A 16446-nucleotide genomic window follows, 5' to 3' on the forward strand; every position below is an offset into this window, starting at 1 on the left:
AAAAAAGAGTTGCCATCTGTCGAGACTCAGCCCTGGCAGGAGGGCGATGTAAAAATGTACCGTATAAAGACACAGTTATCGTTTTAAATCCTAAGGCCAAATACGACAGCGAATACACTCAAACACTCACGACAGTGCTATAAATCAACACCGCTGATCCGTCCGCCCGACGATTCCGATACATTTGCAAGCAGTCGTCATCTGTTACCGAGTGCAATGCTGAAATTGTCACATGTAATTCACACCAGTGCGCTACTTCAGGAAATCCATACGTATAGTTCCCAAAACATCAAGTCACAAAGCTGTAATAACTAGTATTTACGATAACTTTATTGCTGGCCTTTACACCACGTCCGAAGCAATAAGGTCATGTTTTTGAAGGAAGCAACTCTACCTGAAAGGCCCCTTAGCTCTTTGCTAAAATTGAAATTTTTAAACGGTACGTCTCGTGATGTTGTTTCAGTGGAAACCCTAATTCAGTTTCTGAAAGACTTCATCACGCAAAGCAAACAGCGAGCTGCTGCGGGCCGACGCACTGCTCTCCGTTCAGTCGGCAGGTCAGTGACCGGCTGTGAACATCGCAGTGACTGTTTTCCGCGTGCCATCGCCGGGAAAAATAAAGCCTCCAGCATTGACGCATGACGCACATTTGCCCATCCGCACTCCGCAAAATTAGTTTCTCTTCAGCTACTCGACAGCTGTTTGCTGCTTCAGTTCTCCATTCTTGAGATCGTACGTGATGCATTCCCATCTATCAAGTGTCATTCGCAGCTACCCTCACCACCACACTGAAACAACGTGTCAGTGTATCAATCGCGAGCAGCAAAAACACTCCGAAACAGAGGCAAATTCCGACAACAAAAGCGCCTAAGACCACGCGGCTAACCGTGCGGCTTGTCATGGTGGATTAAGGTTTTGGACATGAGTTTTCATATGCACTTTATTTTTCTCATGTATACCGAAAAATATCTGATAATAATCATCTCAGTACGAATGACAGCGCCACCGAAGCACTGCAGTTTTGTACCTCGTATATACGATACTATCGCTATCTGTATGTGTGCATATCGCTATCCTGTGACTTTTGTAGCCTCTCTATACTCTAAAACTCAGAATAAATTACCAAGTGGACTGTCACAGAAGAAGAAAAAAGAAAAAAGAAGAAAACCGTATAGCATTGTTGGCCGGGAGGCACCATGCGGGGGAGTTCGGCCGCCGAATTGCCAGTCCGTTTTAGTTGACGCCACTTCGGCGACTTGCGAGTCAATGATGATGAAATGATGATGGAGGACACACAACACCCAGTCATCTCGAGGCAGAGAAAATCCCTGACCGAGGAATGCTAACTAACAAGGATGGAACAGAACAACATGCACAATTTTCTAATTTACCTTTTTTAAAAAACGATCTACCAACACGAAACTAATAGTGAAATTTAATAAAGACTTTGATACTGTTTCGGAACATTAGTCTGACGCTTTTAAAATGCGCATCTCGACAGGCACGACTTTCTTGCTCTGGATGTAGCGTTCGTCCGATTGATCTAAATACCAGAGAAGATATTCGATATACGTGATCTCTGGTCACGATATGCACACACAATACATCGAGAGGAAACAAAACGACCCAACCGCGAACAAACGGTTTAATTAAAATTTTGCGGCAGCTTATCGCAGAAATGGGGATTTCTGGTCCGGAATGCAATCAAAGAGAGGTACGGAATCCGGCAATGCTTCCTCTCTATTCACCCTGCTTGCTCATATTCTCTCTCTCTCACACACACACACACACACACACACACACAGAGAGAGAGAGAGCTGTTGACGCCTAATCCGATTCAATCAGTACAGGTATAGACTACAAGTTTACAGACGACATTCGCATAGATTCAGTTACTTCCTTTTTCTACTCGAGCTACGAATTCAGCAAGTTTACTACAATAGTGTGAACCCCACAAAATCTACTAAGAAACCACTCCCCCGAAAGAAATAACGCGAAGAGTGATTTCATACATAGGAGAAAAACTGTTTAGTTCATGAAATGCATTCGAAATGTATCCACATACTGCGGATACGATATTGTATAAGTTGTATATTTTCCTGTAGACACACGAATATCTGCTCCGGACCGGGAGTCAAACCCGGATTTCCCCTTCACCGCGACCGGTCACCGTAACCACTTTGGCTGTCCGTACACGTCTCCCGGACCGATCCTAACTTTCAAATGCCATAATGTGTACATCCCATAGTGCTCACACACCGTTCGTGTGTGTGCCCCATTCGGAGGGACACAGCTTTTCTTGTCAGTTTACTTTTTTTAAGCAAGAAATATAGTTAAAGTAGTGTCAATATTTGACAGTGTCTGTATAGATCGATGCAAATGTCCTTCAGACAAGCTCGCGACAAGCAAATGCGAGTTTAAGTCCCGATCCAGCACAAATTTTCCTGTATCTCTGTCAAACCATACAGCTGATGTAACATGGTACTCGCAATTTCTGAATACTTTTCGTAATTTAATACGGCTCTAAATCGTCAACAGTGGCTGCTCCGCCAGAAATGCATGCAAGTCTAAGGGACACTTGCAAATACAGACACTGCAGTAACTGTGTCTGGTTTACTCCGTGTGATTAAAAGTATCCTGACACCCACAAAAACAAACGTTTTTAATATTAGGTGCATTGTGCATTGCGCTGCCACATACTGCGAGGTACTCCATATCAGCGACCTCGGTACTCATTAGACATCGTGAGAGAGCAGAATGGGGCGCTCCGCGGAACTCACGGACTTCGAACGTGGTCAGGTGATTGGGTGCCACTTGTGCCATACGTCTGTACGCGACATTTCCACACTCCTGAACATCCCTAGGTCCACTGTTTCCGATGTGATAGTGAAGTGATCTCTCCGTTGGCAAAAGATTCCGGAATAGTCCCCCATTCGGATCTCCGGGAGGGGACTGCGAAGGGGGAGGTTACCATGAGAAAAAGATTGAATAATCAACGAAAGGATAACGTTCTACGAGTCGGGGCGTGGAATGTCAGAAGCTTGAACGTGGTAGGGAAACTAGAAAATCTGAAAAGGGAAATGCAAAGGCTCAATCTAGATATAGTAGGGGTCAGTGAAGTGCAGTGGAAGGAAGACAAGGATTTCTGGTCAGATGAGTATCGGGTAATATCAACAGAAGCAGAAAATGGTATAACAGGTGTAGGATTCGTTATGAATAGGAAGCTAGGGTAGTGGGTGTATTACTGTGAACAGTTCAGTGACCGGGTTGTTCTAATCAGATTCGACAGCAGACCAACACCGACAACGATAGTTCAGGTATACATGCCGACGTCGCAAGCTGGAGATGAACAGATAGAGAAAGTGTATGAGGATATTGAAAGGGTAATGCAGTATGTAAAGGGGGACGAAAATGTAATAGTCATGGGTGACTGGAATGCAGTTGTAGGGGAAGGAGTAGAAAAAAGGTTACAGGAGAATATGGGCTTGGGACAAGGAATGAAAGAGGAGAAAGACTAATTGAGTTCTGTAACAAAGTTTCAGCTAGTAATAGCGAATACCCTGTTCAAGAATCACAAGAGGAGGAGGTATACTTGGAAAAGGCCGGGAGATACGGGAAGATTTCAATTAGATTACATCATGGTCAGACAGAGATTCCGGAATCAGATACTGGATTGTAAGGCGTACCCAGGAGCAGATATAGACTCAGATCACAATATAGTAGTGATGAAGAGTGGGCTGAAGTTCAAGACATTAGTCAGGAAGAATCAATACGATAAGAAGTTGGATACGGAAGTACTAAGGAATGACGAGATACGTTTGAAGTTCAATACGCTATAGATACAGCAATAAGGAATAGCGCAGTAGGCAGTACAGTTGAAGAGGAATGGACATCCCTAAAAAGGTCCATCACAGAAGTTGGGAAGGAAAACATAGGTACAAAGAAGGTAGCTGCGAAGAAACCGTGGGTAACAGAAGAAATACTTCAGTTGATTGATGAAAGGAGCAAGTACAAACATGTTCCGGGAAAATCAGGAATACAGAAATACAAGTCGCTGAGGAATGAAATAAATAGGAAGTGCAGGGAAGCTAAGATGAAATGGCTGCAGGAAAAATGTGAAGACATCGAACAAGATATGATTGTCGGAAGGACAAACTCAGCATACAGGAAAGTCAAAACAACCTTTGGTGACATCAAAAGCAACGGTGGTAACATTAAGAGTGCAACGGGAATTCCACTGCTAAATGCAGAGGAGAGAGCAGATAGGTGGAAAGAATACATTGAAAGCCTCTATGAGGGGGAAGATTTGTCTGATGTGATAGAAGAAGAAACAGGAGTCGATTTAGAAGAGATAGGGGATCCAGTATTAGAATCGGAATTTAAAATAGCTTTGCAGGACTTAAGGTCAAATAAGGCAGAGGGGATAGATAACATTCCATCAGAATTTCTAAAATCATTGGGGGAAGTGGCAACAAAACGACTATCCACGTTGGTGTGTAGAATATATGAGTCTGGCGATATACCATCTGACTTTCGGAAAAGCATCATCCACACAATTCCGAAGACGGCAAGAGCTGACAAGTGCGAGAATTATCGCACAATCAGCTTAACAGCTCATGCATCGAAGCTGCTTACAAGAATAATATACAGAAGAATGGAAAAGAAAATTGAGAATGTGCTAGGTGACGATCAGTTTGGCTTTAGGAAAAGTGAAGGGACGAGAGAGGCAATTCTGACGTTACAGCTAATAATGGAAGCAAGGCTAAAGAAAAATAAAGACACTTTCATAGGATTTGTCGACCTGGAAAAAGCGTTCGACAATATAAAATGGTGCAAGCTGTTCGAGATTTTGAAAAAAGTAGGGAGAGACGGGTCATATACAATATGTACAACAACCAAGAGGGAATAATAAGAGTGGACGATCAAGAACGAAGTGCTCGTATTAAGAAGGGTGTAAGACAAGGCTGTAGCCTTTCGCCCCTAGTCATCAATCTGTACATCGAGGAAGCAATGATGGAAATAAAAGAAAGGTTCAGGAGTGGAATTGAAATACAAGGTGAAAGGATATCAATGATACGATTCGCTGATGACGTTGCTATTCTGAGTGAAAGTGAAAAAGAATTAAATGATCTGCTGAATGGAGTGAACAGTCTAATGAGTACACAGTATGGTTTGAGAGTAAATCGGAGGAAGACGAAAGTAATGAGAAGTAGTAGAAATGAGAACAGCGAGAAACTTAACATCAGGATTGATGGTCACGAAGTCAATGAAGTTAAGGAATTCTGCTACCTAGGCAGTAAAATAACCAATGACGGACGGAGCAAGGAGGACATCAAAAGCAGACTCGCTATAGCAAAAGAGGCATTTCTGGCCAAGAGAAGTCTACTAATATCAAATACTGGCCTTAATTCGAGGAAGAAATTTCTGAGGATGTACGTCTGGAGTACAGCATTGTATGGTAGTGAAACATGGTCTGTGGGAAAACCGGAACAGAAGAGAATCGAAGCATTTGAGATGTGGTTCTATAGACGAATGTTGAAAATTAGGTGGACTGATAAGGTAAGGAATGAGGAGGTTCTACGCAGAATCGAAGAGGAAAGGAATATGTGGAAAACACTGATAAGGAGAAGGGACAGGATGATAGAACATCTGCTAAGACATGAGGGAATGACATCCATGGTACTAGAGGGAGCTGTAGAGGGCAAAAACTGTAGAGGAAGAGAGAGATTGGAATACGTCAAGCAAATAATTGAGGACGTAGGTTGCAAGTGCTACTCGGAGATGAAGAGGTTAGCACAGTCAGTAGACTGATGACCAAAAAAAAAAAAGTGAAGTGAAAACGTGAAAGGACACGTACAGCACAAAAGCGTACAGACCGACCTCGTCCTTTGATTGCCAGAAACCGCCGACAGATGAAGACGGTCGTAATCTGTAATAGGCAGACATATGTCCAGACCATCACACAGGACTTGCAAACTGCATCAGGATCCACTGCAAGTACTATGACAGATAGGCGGGAGATGAGAAAACTTGGATTTCATGGTCGAGCGGCTGCTATTAAGCCACACATCACACCGGAAAATGCCAAGCGACGCCTCGCTTGGTGTAAGGAGCGTAAACATTGGACAACTGAACAGAGGAAAAACGTTGTGTGGATTGACGAGTACACAATGTGGCGATCAGATGGCAGAATGTGGGTATGGCGAATGGCCGATGAATGTCATCTGCCAGCGTGTGTAGAGTCAAGAGTAAAATTCGGAGGCGGTGGTGTTAAGGTGTGGTCGTGCTTTTCATGGAGAGGGCTTGATCCCCTTGTTCTTTTACGTGGCACTGACACAGCACGGGCCTACGTTGATGTTTTAAGCGCCTTCCCGCTTCCCACTGTTGAAGAGCAATTGGCGACTGCATCTTTCAACACGATCGAGCACCTGCTCATAATGCAGGGACTGTGGCGAAGTTGTTACACGACAATATCATCCCTGTAATGGATTGGCCTGCACAGAGTCCTGACCTGAATCCTATAGAACACCTTTGGGATGTTCGCAACGCCGACTACCTGCCAGGCCTCAAAGACCGTCATCGATACCTCTCCTCAGTGCAGCACTCCGTGAAGAATGGGCTGCCATTCCCCAAGAAACCTTCCAGCACCTGATTGAACGTATGCCTGCCAGAGTGGAAGCTGTCAGTAAAGCTAAGGCTGGGCCAACATCATACTGAATTCCAGGATTACCGATGGAGGGCGCTACGAACTTGTAAGTCATTTTCAGCCAGGTGTCCGGGTACTTTTGATCGTATAGTATATGTTCCCTCATCTTCAAGAACGGGTTTTCGGCACCCTAGGTCAGACGCAGGTGATATCGGATTCTTCGAACAACAGATGAACCACGCATTCGACTGGCAGAGTTGACATATAAAACATAAGGATAAAACTGGAAAGTGTTAAGTTCAATTTTTCTAGGGAATTCGTAGAAAAAATACTACATCTTCATTAATGAGATCAACTGTAATAGTTACGTACTCTCACAGAAGGTTTACACAGCTTGATTTCCTGAAGCAATTAAAAAAAACCATAAGACACTGATACACTCCTGGAAATGGAAAAAAGAACACATTGACACCAGTGTGTCAGACCCACCATACTTGCTCCGGATACTGCGAGAGGGCTGTACAAGCAATGATCACACGCAAGGCACAGCGGACACACCAGGAACTGCGGTGTTGGCCGTCGAATGGCGCTAGCTGCGCAGCATTTGTGCACCGCCGCCGTCAGTGTCAGCCAGTTTGCCGTGGCATACGGAGCTCCATCGCAGTCTTTAACACTGGTAGCATGCCGCGACAGCGTGGACGTGAACCGTATGTGCAGTTGACGGACTTTGAGCGAGGGCGTATAGTGGGCATGCGGGAGGCCAGGTGGACGTACCGCCGAATTGCTCAACACGTGGGGCGTGAGGTCTCCACAGTACATCGATGTTGTCGCCAGTGGTCGGCGGAAGGTGCACGTGCCCGTCGACCTGGGACCGGACCGCAGCGACGCACGGATGCACGCCAAGACCGTAGGATCCTACGCAGTGCCGTAGGGGACCGCACCGCCACTTCCCAGCAAATTAGGGACACTGTTGCTCCTGGGGTATCGGCGAGGACCATTCGCAACCGTCTCCATGAAGCTGGGCTACGGTCCCGCACACCGTTAGGCCGTCTTCCGCTCACGCCCCAACATTGTGCAGCCCGCCTCCAGTGGTGTCGCGACAGGCGTGAATGGAGGGACGAATGGAGACGTGTCGTCTTCAGCGATGAGAGTCGCTTCTGCCTTGGTGCCAATGATGGTCGTATGCGCGTTTGGCGCCGTGCAGGTGAGCGCCACAATCAGGACTGCATACGACCGAGGCACACAGGGCCAACACCCGGCATCATGGTGTGGGGAGCGATCTCCTACACTGGCCGTACACCTCTGGTGATCGTCGAGGGAACACTGAATAGTGCACGGTACATCCAAACCGTCATCGAACCCATCGTTCTACCATTCCTAGACCGGCAAGGGAACTTGCTGTTCCAACAGGACAATGCATGTCCGCATGTATCCCGTGCGACCCAACGTGCTCTAGAAGGTGTAAGTCAACTACCCTGGCCAGCAAGATCTCCGGATCTGTCCCCCATTGAGCATGTTTGGGACTGGATGAAGCGTCGTCTCACGCGGTCTGCACGACCAGCACGAACGCTGGTCCAACTGAGGCGCCAGGTGGAAATGGCATGGCAAGCCGTTCCACAGGACTACATCCAGCATCTCTACGATCGTCTCCATGGGAGAATAGCAGCCTGCATTGCTGCGTAAGGTGGATATACACTGTACTAGTGCCGACATTGTGCATGCTCTGTTGCCTGTGTCTATGTGCCTGTGGTTCTGTCAGTGTGATCATGTGATGTATCTGACCCCAGGAATGTGTCAATAAAGTTTCCCCTTCCTGGGACAATGAATTCACGGTGTTCTTATTTCAATTTCCAGGAGTGTAGTTGTGATTTCCTGCATCATATAAGGCAACTCATATTTTGTTTAAATTTTTTTCCAAACGACTCCTTTTGTTTCAAGTGCTAAATAATTATCAGATATGAATACACATCAAAAGAGAGCCCAAAGCTTTGTGTCATATGCAAAAGCGAAATCACCGATTACTGACCAAAGACATTTTTGACGTGGGAACCACCAGACGACGAAGTTATTAGCCACTACGAGTACGCTTGAAATTTGAAATTGTGCAAGCATTGAAGCGAAACAACTAGTAGCTTCGCCACAAATTTGCTACTGAACCGGATCGAGAAAAACCTTAACTACAACAATGCCTTCATTATCCCTATTGGTACATACTCTACCCAGTGATCAAAACTGTCACACTGTACATCATTCACTGGCACAAGAAGCGCTGTTTTCTTCTTCTTCTGAACTCGTTGTCCAGCCGACAGTCAGTCAGTCAGTCTTCCTCTTCCCTAAAAAATTAAGTCTATTTACAATGTCCCATGTAATAATTGTCCAACACATTTGTATAATAACTCACCTTCAAGATTGCCTCTTTAATTTTAAAAGCATTTTTCGTTGCAAAAAAAAAACTGCGTCACAAAGTCGGAAGTAACAGCTATACCGCAAACTGACGCTCACATAACATTGCTCGATGTCTTCTAAAGATGTACAGCATTGAGAAACTTTTCACCAGAGACAGCAGAATATAGTTGTGTACGAGACCTTAAATGTTGCTTGCAACTAACATTACCTCTCCAAGGACAAAACTCGCAACATGTTGCAGAAAACAGTTCGCAATTTTGATGTTGCTTCAGAACAACTTTGCCGAATAAAGGTTTAAACGCAATAAATAAGTTTTCTTATTAAGACAGTAAAATATTTGACGATCGCTGAAGCAGAGAGGATATAAAATGCAAACTGGCAGACTGCAGACCTCATGTTTTTGCAGTAAGAAATATGGTCCTGAAAATTTGAAATATGTTATCATCGTATATAAACTTAAGTATTAAGAAGTTTTCTCTGAAAACCTATTATTTGCAATTGCCTTTTGTAAAAGTGAAACGTCGACCATAAAACATAAACCAAACAAAAAAAGAATAGAGGTTATTGAAATGTATTTTAAAGGAAGAACGCTATTCATTATGTGGATAGATGGATTATTTGATGAAGTAGTACTGCATCGAATAGGGGAGCAAAGTGGTTTAGGGCACAACCTGAAGAAAGGAAGGGATCGGTTGATACGACGCGTCCTGAGGCATTAAGAATAATTAATTTAGTAGTGGAGGGAAGTGGAAAGAGAGATACAAACTGTAGAGGAAGGCCAAATCTCAAACACAGTAAGCGGGTTCAAGAGGATTTAAGTTGGAGAAGACCACAGAAACAATGACTTACATAAATTTTAATTGTTGCAAATTACTTTCAGGTTTAATCATTAATACGTAGTTTTCAGATGACTGTTCCTTCTAATGATTTGAAGACATTCCAGACTTTTAACTATATTACGTGTAACGAAGCCAGCAAAGTTTGCAGGACAGACTAGTAGCTGCATTTACACAGACATCAGTGCAGTTCTTAATGGTATAATACGATTTCAGTTCGCAATGCCTTGGGCCTGTTGTTAGAAGTGTCTGGAAAATGTGGTAATTATCAAAACAATACATGCCTAAACTATATCGTCTGCCTCATTACTACAATTTTCCAAAATAGTTTACGTAGTTCGTTTTCAATTTAGGAAATTACCCTACTCACAATAAAATTAATTGCTTCGGCGTTCGTGCTTAATTTTGCGTCAACATACAACTGCTGCTACTCGTGCCATGCGTTTCGGGGCCACACGCTATGTCGGCCACTTCCGCACACGCATAAATGCCTTTGTTTCCTTTTTTCTGCGCCCGTAATTTGAATATGAACCGCAGTTACACGCTCCGTTGGTGAGAAAAGTAATATAATGCTGGGAGCGCGGTACGTTACTACTCTTGAGGTATATATACACACAGTGTTCCAAGTCGAAAGCAATTTTACGAGGAAGCAGTATGGACTGTTTCGGAAACAAAATTCATATATACGTTTTTCCATCTGTCAACAGACCGGGGGCTACAACTGTGTGTAATTTATAGTTGCAAATCTTCCGCGAAGGCAATGCTGCTGGCTAATTGCAATATTTTTGGCAGTTAACTGCAGATCGACAATTCATTCAGTAGCACAATTAAACGCGCCCCAACTCTGTTTTACAAACGTGAGTTATGGGGAACTTGGGCTTTCATGTCCTTATTTTCACATTCATTTATATTCATGCGAAAAAAGGATAAGGCCCATATTGATGTTTCACCATTCCAAATGCTGTCAAGTTCGGGCTTTGTAAAACATGACCGGAATGCTATATCTGATAGTCATTGAGAATCACCATCATTGTGCCTCCATTGCAGTTTACTTATTTATATTCTTCTTTTTAAAGTATCGGACATAGTTAACACTTTGCGTCCATTTTCAACATTCATCTGTGGGTATCTTGGGAAGACGCCATCCACTGAACAAAATTCCTTCTTCAACCTTCATTAGTTGCGTCTTCATTTTTAATAAGAACATAATGGCGTACCTCGCCTGGCTTGGTGGTAATATGTATACCGGGTGATCAAAATGTCAGCATAAATTTGAAAACTGAATAAATCACGGAATAATGTAGATAGAGAGGTACAAATTTACCAAATTGACACACATGCTTGGAATCACATGGGGTTTCATTAGAAAAAAAATAAAAATAAAAAATAAAAAAAATACAAAAGTTAAAAAAAATGTCCGACAGATGGCGCTTCATCTGATCAGAATAGCAATAATTAGCACAACAAAGTAAGACAAAGCAAAGATGATCTTCTTTACAGGAAATACTCAATATGTCCACCATCATTCCTCGACAATAGCTGTAGTCGAGGAATAATGTTGTGAACAGCCCTGTAAAGCATGTCCGGAATTATGGTGAGGCACTGGCGTCGGATGTTGTCTTTCAGCATCCTTAGAGATGTCGGCCGATCACGATACACTTGCGACTTCAGGTAACACCAAAGCCAATAATCGCACGGACTGATGTCTGGGGACCTGGGAGGCCAAGCATGACGATTGTCATGCGCAGTCTCTGACGTTTTGCTGTCCAGCGCCATCTGTCGGACATTTTGTGAACTTTGTTTTTTTTTTCTAATAAAACCCCATGTCATTTCAAGCATGTGTGTCAATTTTTACCTCTCTATCTACATTATTCCGTGATTTATTAAGTTTTCAAATTTATACTGACTGTTTGATCACCCGGTATATTACATTTTCCATACCTTGCAGCGAAAGAAGACTAAATTAAGGTTGACGTAATTCCGAGGTATGACCTTTAGGCAGTAGGTGTACTGCGAGGACGCACGGTGTTGACATTCCGGCACCAGGGTCTGGCGGCGAGCGGAAATGGAGTGCGAAAGCAGTCACCGGTCAACATAGGCTCTGTTTAAGAGTCTTGTCTATCTAGAATCCTGATGAGGGCGCGGGAGATTCCTCTGGCGTGCATGTTAACAGCGAGCTCCTGGACTAACTTTAAAAGGTGAGCCGTTTTGTGGTGGAACTTTTGGATGTGATTGCTCCGTGCAGCCACTTTGTTTTTCGCTAGTCGTTCCTAAAACCACTTGGACGTGGGTCCAGGATACTTGGTATTGCAAGCCCATGTAACTGCGGTGTGCCTTGGTTCCGTTGCATTTATCTTGAATTACAAGTGTGGCCGATATTCGGCGACTCCTTTTTTTATTATTACTGTTAATATGTTAAGTGGTCAATTTTGTAAATCAAAGTTTATACTCTGTATAAAACTTCAGCCGCTAATTTAAATTGGATTTGCAAACCTTTTCCTTGTTGGCAACTATAATAGTAACAATTTTGCTCCGCCAAATGGTGCTTTGGTATTTAAGGTTAAGTGCGGATTGTCTGGTCATTATCACTTAGAATTAGTTGTGGTTTATAAATTTATCAAGTGAAATTTCGCGTCATTGGAGATTGTGTAATGAACTAATGCTTTAGTAGTAACTGCGGTTGTCACACTATAACGTTTAACATCTCTTCCTGCATTTGGCGTTACCCAGAGCTTCGCTGTTGGTTTTAATATTTTAGCGAACTGTGTATTTATACTGGGTCTGTGTGTTCTAGAAGCCGTTATTGGTGTGCGCAGGCCGTCCTGCCTGTTGTTGTCACTTGAGCTTTGAAGCACGGAATCCAGAGGCGGGGCCGATGTGAACGCCAAACGTCGAGAATGTGCTGATTGCTGTGTAGATCTTTCAGGCTATCAAATCATCATATTGCCGAATGTTTTCCATCATGGTTAATTCACGTATTTATGAGATTTTGCTATTTGAGTATTTTTTGAAACGTAATAACTTTCGCAAATTTTCATATTCACAAGACCTGATAGTTGACTAGTGAGCTCATATCATTAGTTATGTTGAACTTGTAATTGTATAAAGTAAATTTTTATGAGTTTAGAGTTGGGTCCATAAGGCTGTTTTCCTTTTAAAATTTTTTGAATTATTCTGATTGCTTTATACAATTGAATGATCAGGTAGATCTTCGCAATTTGCAAATACTAATTAGTCATTGTTGCTACCAGTGCTCTGTATCAATTAACGTAATGAAAATAAATTTTTGTACCATCAAATGGGTTCAGCATTCCACTCCAGCAGCCCAAGTGCCCTGCTATCCAATACACCACTTTACCAGTACACAGGCACATTTCTTCACGCTATTTGTTACATAGAGGTTCTCTGCATGTTACTTGATAAAGACTGAAATGTCGTAACTGGCCAGCAGCAAAATATGAAAATTTTACGGCCAAAACGCAGCGCGGAAATGCAATTAGGTAAGGCATGGAACGTACAAGGCTGTGTGACGGTACAGTAAGCGAGATAAATTGGAAGCACTCCACTTACTTGAAGTTCAAGCCGCCTAAAGAGCGCATGCGATTTCCGACAGCTGCAGCACACTAATGATTAATACTCATCTTCTGAAAAGCTACGATCCATTTCTTCGTATCTTCCTAAATAAAGACTATATGCTAACGTTCTGTCTCTTTTGTTAAAGATGATAAATTAACGATGCACACATACATGCTAACAGTATTTTCCTAATGACCTTTACTGTCTTACCCGCACGTGCGCGCAAATTACACACACGCAAGCAGAGTTTGCGTGTTGGTATACGAAGTGGCACGCGCCGCCCATGGAAAGCGACGTGCAACACGAAGCATGAAACGATCTCGTTTCCGCTAATTTCTTGAATTAGATCGTCGAGCCGCTGCTATACACCATTTGCATTCGCAGATGAGGTTTGGTTAGCGTCGACGTACTTCAGAGAAGCAGCGTCCGCAAGCCACATCACATTGCGTAGTGACTGCAACTTTGTGTGGAGCTTTCCCGTCAAACTGACTAACGAAATGATCGCGTGGCATTATTAGCCAAGAGATAAATTTGGAATATTGGCGTAGTTCGGCCGCCTAATGCAAGTCTTTCTATTTGACGCCGCTCCGGCGATTCACGCGTTGATGAATATGAAATGATAAGGAGAACACAAACATCTAGTCCCCGAGCGAAAAAAAAATCTCCGACGCGGCCGGGAATTGAACCTGGGACTCCAGGATACAGAAGCAAAGTTGTTAACCACTTCTGTCTCTTTCTTTCGATTTGTTTCTCCATCTTTATGTCGTCAGTGGTTCTGTGTGGATGCTGCATGGCATCTTTCATATTCTGTCGACGAGATCTTTACTCACTTTTTGCTTTTTAGAGTGGGCAGTTCTCCGACCGAACACTCTGGGCTATGGTGCAGGCAACCAGCAGACCACGACCTGCCCAATAATGGTGATCGGGGGGAGGAACTGTCGGGAAGACACGATATGAACTTCACTTACCCAATTTTTTTCCCCGTCGCGGCCTGTCACAGAGTTAAAAGGGTAAAGTATCGGAGCGTCGTTCCGAGTCCTGTAAGCTATTGAAATGGCTCTGAGCACTATGGGACTTAACTTCTAAGGTCATAAGTCCCCTAGAACTTAGAACTACTTAAACCTAACTAACCTAAGGACATCACATACATCCAGGTCCGAGGCAGGATTCGAACCTGCGACCGTAGCAGTCATGCGGTTCCGGTCTGAAGCGCCTAGAATCGCTCGGCCACCGCGGCCGGCACTTTGGACTACATTCGCCTAGCTGAAAATCATAAAATTAGGAATAATATTTCAGTGTATTTCCCACAAAACATTAAGTCCCTTCTTTCGGCGAGGGTGGATGGGGGAGGGGGGAGGGCGGATGCAGACTATTGAACGTATTCAGAGAAGAGCATCACGAATGGTCAGATGTTTGTTTGACTCATGGGAGAGTGTCAGAGAGGTGTTGAAAAAACTGAACAGAGTCCTTTGAAGATAGACAGAACTTATCCTGAGAAAGCCCACTCACAAAGTATTCAGGAACCAGTATTAAATGATGAATCTATATTACAATACCGGACGTATCACTTCCGCAAGATGGCGACAGGCGATTAAACAATCATAGTTTAAAGAATAAGATTTTCACTCTGCAGCGGAGTGTGCGCTGATATGAAACTTCCTGGCAGATTAAAACTGTGTGCCACACCAAGACTCGAACTCGGGACCTTTGCCTTTCGCGGGCAAGTGCTCTACCATCTGAGCTACCCAAGCACGACTCACGCCCCGTCCTCACAGCTTTACATCTGCCAGTAATTCGTCTTCTACCTTCCAAACTTTACAGAAGCTCTCCTGTGAACCTTGCAGAAGTTGCTAAGCCATGTCTACGCAATATCCTTTCTTTCAGGACTGCTAGTTCTGCAAGGCACGCAGGAGAGCTTTTGTAAAGTTTGGAAGGTAGGAGACGAATTACTGCAAGATGTAGAGCAGTGAGGACGGGGCGTGAGTCGTGCTTGGGTAGTCCAGATGGTAGAGCACTTGCCCGCGAAAGGCAAAGGTCCCGAGTTCGAGTCTTGGTGTGGCACACAGTTTTAATCTGCCAGGAAGTTGCAATCATAGTTTAATTACGCGAATGGAAAGAGAAGGAGCACTAGTAAGGAGTAAAATGTGAAGTACTCTCTGCCATACACTTCGCGGTGTCCTGCAGAATGTGGAGGTAATGTAATTTCTGTAGTTGTCGGTGATTAAATAAAACAACAGAAAAGCCAGCTTGCAGTTACAAGTGTCTAAGGACGTAATCGGAAGCTCGTGCTGCCACTTGGGCTCCTAACCACGTCGTGAAGACCTCTTGGGCGCCCTGTCATCCTCCCGGCTGCGGCGTCATGTGGTGAGCACACCGCTCTCTCGGCCGTTTTGCAGACTTCTCAGATCATAGAGCCGCTACTGTTCGATCAAACAGCTTCTCAGTTAGCATCAAGAGGCTCAGTGCACTCAGTACAACTCCTTCCATCAAGAAAATATTCTTGCGAGTAATGGGAATCGAACCCGGGTCCTCCGCCGACAACTCAACTACGGAGGCGGACATGTACTACTAACAGACAAAGCAAATCTGGAAAGTGTCCCGAAATCATCAGTAAGTATAACAACACATCGCTAAGAAAACAGTAAAAAATAAACTGACACTAAACTCCGTCCGAACAGGACTTGAAGGCCCAACGGCACCGACCGACCGCCGTGTCATCCTGAGACCACAGGCGTCACTGATCGCGGATTGGAGTAGGAGCACACCGCTCTTCAGACGGTATGTCAGGTTTCGTGACTGTAGCCGCTACTTTCCAATCAAGTAGCTCCTCAGTTGGCCTCACAAGGGCTGAGTGCACTTCGCTTGCCAACAGCGCCCGGCAGACAGGACGGTGACCCATCCAGGTGCTAGTCAAGCCCGATAGCGCTTAACTTGGGTGGTATCAGTGCGGAAAGGCCATCGACAAGAAGTAGTAAACGTTCT

The sequence above is a fragment of the Schistocerca americana genome, chromosome 5 (genome assembly GCF_021461395.2).
Source record: "Schistocerca americana isolate TAMUIC-IGC-003095 chromosome 5, iqSchAmer2.1, whole genome shotgun sequence".
Taxonomy (NCBI): Eukaryota; Metazoa; Arthropoda; class Insecta; order Orthoptera; family Acrididae; genus Schistocerca; species Schistocerca americana.